We start from the raw sequence: 9109 nt of genomic DNA on the forward strand, positions 1-9109 counted from the left end.
GCATTTGCTTGTAAATGGATGGAACTGAAGTCTATCTTGCTAAGTAAAATAAGCCAGTCCCCAAGAGTCAAAGGCCAGATGTTTTCTCTGATATGCAGAAGCTAATCTAAAGTAAGGGGGACTTGTATAAAAAATAGAAGAAAGATCAGAGGAGCAGATGAATGGAATTAAAGGAAGGGAGGAGGGATAGGGTAGGGAACGGCAGTGGAGTGAATCTGACTGAGATTTCTTGTGTACATATATGAATCCCTCTCAGTGATTCTCACCATAATGTACATCCACAAACACTAATTTAAAAAAACAGTAAGTAAACAGCAGAAAGATTACCAGAGTAGAGGGAGGGAAATAGCAGGAGGGAGGAGGGGAGGAAAAGGGGAAGTATTGCGGACTGAATTAGAGCAAATCTTATTCCATGCTTTTATAATTATGCCAGAATGACTCCTGATGTTATGTATGACTAAAAGGAGCCAATAAAAGATATGGGACACTTTCAAAATAAGTTCAGAAAAGCCACGAGGGAAAAGTGCCTGTCAATGGGATGTGTTGTGCATGAGAAGGACCAGTCCACCTGGGGTCCACCCTCCCCCTGTCTAGATCAGGTGTGTGCCACTGCCCTGCATGTTCCCAGCCTCTGCGAGCAGGCACACTCCTTTCCCTGGGTTCCTGTTTCCTTTCCTGTCTGTCCTTCTGGGAAGCCTTCCCTGACCGCTCCTGTTCTCCAGATCTCCCTCTTCCTGGTCCTGAAGTTGGAATAAATGGTTCAGTTGTGGCTACACTCTAAAATGAAAGACCCAGACAGCTTTTAAATGATATGGCTACCTGCACTTCTCCAATTTCAAATGAATTGAAATATCCTGAGGTGGGGCCAGGCTGACTGTGTTTCTTAAAAGCTCTTTAGTGGCCCTAATGTCCAGCCAGGGTAAAGAAGCCACTCAGCCCTGAGTTGTTTGGTCTCCTGAGAGCACCTTCCCCCTAATTACTCGGAACGCTCCATGAGCAGAGGCCCTGCCCGTCTCCTGGTGTCTTCTGCGGTGCTTTTTGTCTCTCTAGTACATGTCTTGCTTCTATAGACTGAATTATCAAATTTGCTTCAGGACACATTCCTCTGCCCCCTCCTCCGGACCCCCATGTCTGAGCTCAATAACCATTAGTCAGTCCTGTGGGTGGCCATAGCGTGAGTCCCATTTCTGCCCATTCGTGGAATTTAAATACGTCACGCATGCTTGATGGACTGGTGGGGGGAGTCACCAAGAAGACCCTCCATTCCAGCAGCCAGTCAGCCTCCTTCTTGAGATAGGTTTCATTTTGTGGGAGCAGGAGTCAGGAAGAAACAGAAATAAGTGCTTAGAATCAAACATCCGAAGCTAACATTAGGAGCCACGGTGAGTGAGGCCTTTTCATGGAAAAAAAAAATCTGCTCATAGGAGTTCAGGGCCTGGGTCCCTCAGACAAGTGTCTTCAGGGGTGACAGTACAGATTCACACTTAACTAACAGTGGTCACGGACCTCCCCGCAGGGGCTCCGAGCCCACGGTTCCCTCTTTGCCACCAGCACGAGGATAGGGGGGTTTCTCAAATCCCTCTGGTGACTTGATGGTTCCAGTTATGGAAGGCAGCCATCATCCCTCAGAGCTCAAGAAGGGAATTTCACCAGAGACACTCGCAATTGCATTTATTTCTCACATACCACTCACCTGTGGACACAGGAGACATGGAGCACGTGGGCGATTGGAGTGGAGCCCACTCCTCTGCTGGGCCCCCGTGGGGGTTGACCTGGGTGTGGTCATTCTTTCAGCCTGACCTGCTCCACGCGCCCTCAGGTGGGCCGTTTCATCTCTGCTGTTCTTCTGTATCAATTGCAACATTATGCACCAGGTCTTCAGCTTTCTCAGAGACTTCTGGAGCATCTGTTGCATTTAGTTTCCCTCCAGGGTCTCTCTGGGCTGTCCTTGATGCTGTGGCTTCAGGCCTCCTCTTTCCTGGGTGCTTGTTTTCTGAGAAACCTTGCTCTGACTTGTGAACAAAACACCGACTTGATTGTATTGTTCTGCTCCTGCTGGACATTTAGTATCTTTTCACGGATACAAAAACCTCTGGCTGTCCACTGTACTCCTATCCACCCTCACCTATCACTCTTTAAATCTCACTCCTAATCAGTCATTTGGCATAAACTCAATAGCAGGCTCCACTTGACAGCTTCTTGCTGACAGTGACTCAGGCAGCTTAGAATGTCAATAGTGTCTGCTCCGGATGTCGTCCCTTATCATACTTGGACCCCCCTGTATCTAACGAGTGCTTGAGTTTTGAGGATTTGAGATCAGGGTCTAATAGTGAAGATGATGCTATGGACTCTGGAATGTTATAGTTGAGTCCAATGTTTGTTCACTAGTAGGATTCAAGCATATCGGAGTGGGTCGGACAAACGTTCCTTGGTTTAGTGAACATTTCCCAGCGTTGGACTCTCAGTCTCCTGGTGACTCAAAGATTTTGGGCTTGTGTGACACTGCCATCAATACTCTTCATTTGTCCTGGCGTTGCACATGTGGTCTGTGATAATTACAGTATATGCCACCTGTCACATCCCAGATGTATGAGGGGTGGCACGAGAGCATTTCTGCTTTTGTGGGATGCTTTTCAAAATTCATTTATTTCAATAATTTCTCCTCCCTCTCTCAGGGTCAGTTGTCACATCTGCGGAGACTGCACTGCTTGCCTCCTGGCACTGGGGATTGTTGAGGACACCTGGTTCCTTCCTGTTCGGCACAGAGGGAGAGGCATGGGGGTCTGTGGGCTCAGCAGCAAGCATCTGAGTGTCATGGAGACGTTTCAGCAAGTGTGCTGGGGAGACATATGCTGAGAGTTATTTTTCCAGAGTTGGGAACAGAGCCAGAGTGCTTTATTTCATTCATTCCTTTGTTCAACAAGATTTAGGTTACTAGTGTGCATCTTTCCTTGTTTGGAGAGCTATGTGGGGGGTAGGGAAGACAGAGTTTTATAAGATCTCTTCCCTCAAGCACGGGAGGGAACAACACACACACACACACACACACACACACACACACACACACACACGAGGGAGAAGAATGCAGCACCAGATGCTCATTAGGCTGGGTGAGGGGGCTGTCAGAGCTGACCTCCGGAAGTTGCCATGATTGAGTCTTCAGCCTTATATTCATTCACAGGCTGAGCCTAACTGGCTTAGCTGTGAGCATTCAGCACAAAGAAGGAAAAGGAATATTCACGCTTACGTTGAATACCAAGATCTGAAAATGGAGAAAATAGAGGTCTATCTGTTTTGCATCAGTGTTCCAAGACTCAGACATACTTTATTGAATGCCTTTTGAATGTAGCCTATGGTTTCTGGGGCTCTGGCCTAGAAAAAGATATATTTGCTGCAAATAAACATTCTTTTGGAAATAAAAGCAAGAGCTTCATCTATCCAGTGCCATGGGATTTCAGCTTTTTGAGGGAACAGGAAGAGTCTTCCATCCATGACTGCACGGGCAGGGACACTGCTGGGCAGGGACACTGCCGGGCAGGGAGGTGTGGAAAGGAGGAACTCACTCCATGGACTGAGATTTGGGTTCATTACTGATTCATGTAAACATTTCTGTTTGGTGTGAGGGAAAGAGGTCTGGATGCTGAACCCAGCTAAGATAAGCTATGCCAGTGGGTCAGGCAAAAGGGACTTTAGTTGAAGCTATGCCAGTGGGTCAGGCAAAAGGGACTTTAGTTGGCAGCCTTATTCAGTGGCTCTTGTACTCCCCATAGGGTACGAGTTTACTAGGGAAATAGGAAGGAAGAGGCCAATTTCTTGGGCTGCATTTTTAAATGGACCCCCACGTTCTGGGAAAGTGCTTGTTTTGGTAGCATAGACACTGGAAGTGGAAGGATCTAGGGAAGATGAGCATGGCCCCTGCACAAGGATGGCATCCACCTGTCCTGGAAGAGATAGAGGTGAGCATTCTGTTCCTGGCACTGGGAAGTAAGTCTCTAAGGGGTATCTAGTTTGTGATCTTTTATTCAAGTGTATAATCTGCTTGCCTCTATCTTTGGGAAATTACTTCTATTTAGTGCATTTAATTGCTGAAATTGCTGCGGATTTGCTGAATTTAAAAAAAAATTCATCATGAAAAGATTGACAGTAAAATGTTTAGCAGGTGAAAATAATCTTCACAGATTCACAGACCCACTTCCATCTTGATAAAGACTGAATTTGAGGCCCAGGAAACAGCTGAGAAGCTATTGATTTTTTTTCCTTTGTCCATGGAAAGAAAATAATCGAAACCATAACAAACATAGGTGTGCATTTTTGAACAACTACAAAGTGTTAAGCACTCAGAATTTTACATCAAATAGAACAAAGATGAAGAATCTGACCCTGACTCCATGATCTTGTGCCACCACTCATGGTACCCATGGATGTCCATCCAGAGAGGTGAGGAGAAGTTCCAGAAGGATTCCTTCCAGGAATCCCTCTGTCCTGAGGGGAATCCTGTAGGGCTTTCTAGTTTTCGTTCATGGGTACAGATGAAGGGGAAGCCGAACCAGAGAGATTATGGAGGCAGAGCCATCACTGACCTTGGAGCCTGAGAAAGTTGGGACCGTCGAACAGCAGAGAAATGACTATGGCAGAGGCAAAAAAGGAGGCCGTGGAAACTTGGCTCCGTTCCCCAGCTGTGACGCCTGACTGCTTCTAACTCTGCATCTAAGGGCATGTTCCCTTCCCATTTACACTTCCCGTTACTTGAACTTACTGACCTCTTTCCAGAAAACATCTGTATTGTTTGTTACAGCAAATCAAAAACAGTGACCTGTTCACTCATTCATGCTTTCATCAGTTGCCTGTGGTGGGGATATCACTGTAGAGGGCTTAAAAGAAGAGCTGTGAGCCGAAAGGTCCAACCTTCCTTAGGATTGATGTCTACTGCAACGGGCATGCAGGCATCTGTCAGCGCTCTGCAGAGCTGCGGACTGTGTCCTGATGACACTGCTCCCCATCTGGTCAGTTGTTTATGGAGTCCCCTTGATGTTTGGAGAAGTCCCACTGCTGAGCAGGTATTTGGAAATGTGTGAGGGGCCTTTGATCTTTTATTGTCTTCTAGCTTAGTCATGCCTAATTACATTTTGAGATGTGCATTTTTGAGTTATTTCTTTTAGCCTCTCCTTTAATTTTATAGTTAGGATATGATATCTCTATTTTTCCAAAATTATGTGGATAGGCTATCTTATTGTGACTTTCAACAATGCACGTAGGAAGGATATGGATGGGTCCCATACATGAAGAATTGTCCCTTGTTCTTCCTGAATCTCACATGTCTCAATGGACATTGAAGTGGATGGAAAGCATTTTGATAATTAGCAGAAACTGGATCCTATCTGTACTACATATAACTTTTGTTTTGTGTGTAATTCTGATCTGTACTGACTTTGCCAATGACAGTGTCTACTTTGTAAAGTGAGAGAAGATTATGTTTCATTATGTTCAGGAATTTACTGAAAATTACTGGAATCACTCTGATCACATTATCACCAAGGGCAATGCTGCTCATAGTATTGGAATTGCCCTATAACATACCTGCAAAAATCTGAACTTGTAGCTAGTTGTCTCATTCCTGATGAGCCTATACAAAGGCATAAAGCGTCTGGCCACTTCATGTTTTAGGCTAGTCATTCCCTTGAGCATTTGAAGATTGAAAAATGAATTTTATATATTCTTCTCCATGTATTTTTTTCCACTGCATTATATTTAAGACATGATATTGGCATTTGTTTTTGCACAATTTTGATAAATGTCTCATTTATCTAAGAATGCATGTATGTTGGAAAATGAACTCAAGTTGTACTTTGTACCAAAAGTTGCTCACCATTTTGAAAAACCAGCCTGAATCTTTAGGCATCTCATTCATGACAATTCTTCCAAATAGAGGTGTGACTATCTGATATTTTTATTGTTTTCTCGCTTAGCCACACCCATTTACATATTGAGATGGGTATTTTATTACAAATTATTTCCTTTAGCCTCTCCTTTAACTCAGAGTTTTCAAAAATCATGTGGGTAGACTGTCTTCTCCATGACTTTCACTTGAGGTTAGCAAGAGGGCATTGCTAAAGCCAGCTGTAAAAGAGGAGCATCCACTTGAATAGGGCCCCGAAGACAGGCACTGCAGAAAAGCTCTGTGCCATCGGTACCTGGTGCGAGGAAAGCACAAGTCCATATGCCTCAACCCCTTCATGGTGCAACGTAAGCATCCAGGTTTCTGTGCCAGGTTCTTTCCCTAGAAAGATACATGACTTGATTCAAGGCCAATGTGCTAAATACCAATTGGCTATTTGTTAATCCATCAGTTGGTCTAAGATTCAACTTCCTTCTAAGTGCTTTCTCTTACGTTCAGGAGTTCTACATCCCTTGTGCATTTTTTTTCTCCAAACACACTACTGCATTTGCCTTACCATTCTCTTTTTCTCTTTTTTTAAGCACTTGTTCCTTGGTATTTACAGGGGGTAGCTTCCAAGAAATCCAAAATCCAAAAATCCATGTATGCCCATATCTTGTAAAATGGCATAGAACCAAAATATATCCTGTGTACATCTTCCTGCATACTTTTCATCTCTAGGTATTACTTAATATTATATTTCATATTTACCTTACCTAATACAATGTAAATACTATGTAAATAATTGTTGGATTGTATGGTTTAGGGAGGAATGACAAGGAAAGAAAAGTCTGTGCTTGTTCAGTACAGATGCATTTTAAAAAATATATTTCTGATCCATAATTGGTAGAAAATTTAAGACTATGGAGCCCTTGGAGTGACTATGAGTCACCTGAAAAAATATGTTTCTTTTTCTTTCCTAATACACTTGAGATTAAGAGAAAAATGATACCCCTGCTGCTAAGTACTTCAGTGTATGTTTCCTGAAAACAATTCACTTACATGTTAAGCCATAGTATACATCTTGCGAAAATTAACATTGAAAATTAACATTGAGTATTGCACTGCCATTATACATGTCACCATGGACCCCATTCACAGATCTCCTTGTCCCAGTGCTCTATATAGCACAAGGAACCAATTCAAGGTTCCTCAACTCATTAGGGTATCATTCTTTTTAGTCTACTTTACCCAAGGGATTTCCTTGTCTTTCATGACCTTGATGATTTTCCAGTATAAGCCTATTACTCTGAAGATTTTCCATTAGTTTAGGGTTTTCTGATGTTTCCTCCCCAGTAGGTTAAGGTTGTGCATTTTTGGCAGGAATGTTACAAAGATGATTCTGGTTACTTCTCATTTTGGAAGACACACGATGTCGGTTTTTCCCTGTGTGTATGTATGTGAAGCCAAGACCTAGTCCCCGGGTGGTGGAGGGAGTTCTAGGGGGGCTGGCACAGCTGAGGAGCACTGGGCCACAGCAGCAAGGAGCCCTTCGTGCCAGTGCAGACCTGAGATGCAGTGAACTAGGGCTAAGGCAAGCCAGGGTACATCCACCTGTCACCCCATGGTGGCTTGGCCCAGGTGGGTGTTGGCCAGACTCTCCACTAATGCCATAGCTGAGAACCTTCCAGTGTCCATGACTGGAGGACCTCAAACTCCTGCTTCCTCCTGAGTGGGGGATGGGATGGGAAATGGAAGCGGGGCAGACCTGAATGGGATGCAGGATTAACCAGTAGCATTGGCAATTTTCAAATCCTGATTAGCATAAATTTTAACCAATAGTGTCAGTACTATTCCAAACCCTGATTAGCATAAATTTGAACCAGTAGTCTTGACCCAAGTACTAGATAAACCCTTAGACTAGCACACTCAAGGGGCAATTACTATAGAGGGTCTTCTCTTCCCCACCCCTCCTTGGAGTTCTGTTTATATCCTTCACTTTTGAATAAATCCTCCTCCTTTCACTGGGATTTGAGATAAGAATTTGGAAAGCAGTTGGCGGTGAGCTCCTGGTTTTATTGAAACTCTGGAGGACATAGTCCCCTATTTTAGTGCTACAGCACTGAGAGCTGCTCCATGCTACTCAATATCAGTGGAGAAGAATCCGTCCCTTGCCAGCTGCTGCCCTTGGAACTGATGATGAAACAGAGATACATCTCAAATTATGTACCTATATATGTATGCATGCTTGTATTTCAGTGTGGACTCATGGGTTCTTTTTTTATTCAGTGAGCTATAACTTTTTTTTTTTTTTTTTTTTTTGAGTGCCTTTTTTTTTTTTTTTATTGTTGGTCGTTCAAAACCTTACACAGTTCTTAATACATCATATTTCACAGTTTGATTCAAGCGGGTTATGAACTCCCAACTTTACCCCGTATACAGATTGCTGTATCACATCAGTTACCCTTCCATTGATTCACATATTGCCTTTCTAGTGTCTGATGTATTCTGCTGTCAAAAAGAGCATGCTACAGGGACACTGCTACATCGATGTTCATAGCAGCACAATTCACAATAGGAAGACTGTGGAACCAACCTAGATGCCCTTCAATAGACGAATGGATAAAAAAAATGTGGCATTTATACACAATGGAGTATTACTCTGCATTAAGAAATGACAAAATCATAGAATTTGGAGGGAAATGGATGGCATTAGAGCTATAACTTTTTAACGTTATTTATTTTGATGCTCGAGTTGTTCCCAGTTTGGCTTCTGGGACCTCTGTCAAGTTGGACCCTCTGTCTTTTGCATTGTTTCTATCATTCTGGCACAAAATGGTCCAGGCTTGCATTTTCATAGACTCAGCTCTATAATCTGTCATTCTTCAGGAATCCCGACTCTTTAGAAACCAAGCCCTGGTGCTGGATGGATTCATTGCTCCTGGTTTTTCATGTGCTAAGTAGGTCTTCTGAGCAGACACTAGAATATCTACATCTATACATCTCCACCTGTCTGTATCCACATTGAAGTACAAATATAGTTATCTATTAGAAACCATAGGTACACATCATTTCAGCCTCATATGGTTTATTCCAACCTCCCCTTTCCATGTATGTACCTCCATCCCCAATGGTGAGAACCTGGTTTGTACATTCTCAATCTACTTATTTTCTCAGTCATTTTGTATGTAACTAATTAATCTCCTGACCATCTGACCACAGGAGCCCTCTCTT

The 9109-nt window shown here is 43.4% G+C and overlaps 1 non-coding gene across 1 annotated transcript; it reads left to right on the forward strand.

Annotated features, from left to right (window-relative positions):
* Nucleotides 1-3853: 3853 nt before the first annotated feature.
* Nucleotides 3854-3962, forward strand: LOC120885148 (U6 spliceosomal RNA). Its single transcript, XR_005727655.2, has one exon. It is a non-coding gene; the product is annotated as a U6 spliceosomal RNA (small nuclear RNA).
* Nucleotides 3963-9109: the final 5147 nt, after the last annotated feature.

Source organism: Ictidomys tridecemlineatus, chromosome 12 (assembly GCF_052094955.1).
Source record: "Ictidomys tridecemlineatus isolate mIctTri1 chromosome 12, mIctTri1.hap1, whole genome shotgun sequence".
Lineage (NCBI taxonomy): Eukaryota > Metazoa > Chordata > Mammalia > Rodentia > Sciuridae > Ictidomys > Ictidomys tridecemlineatus.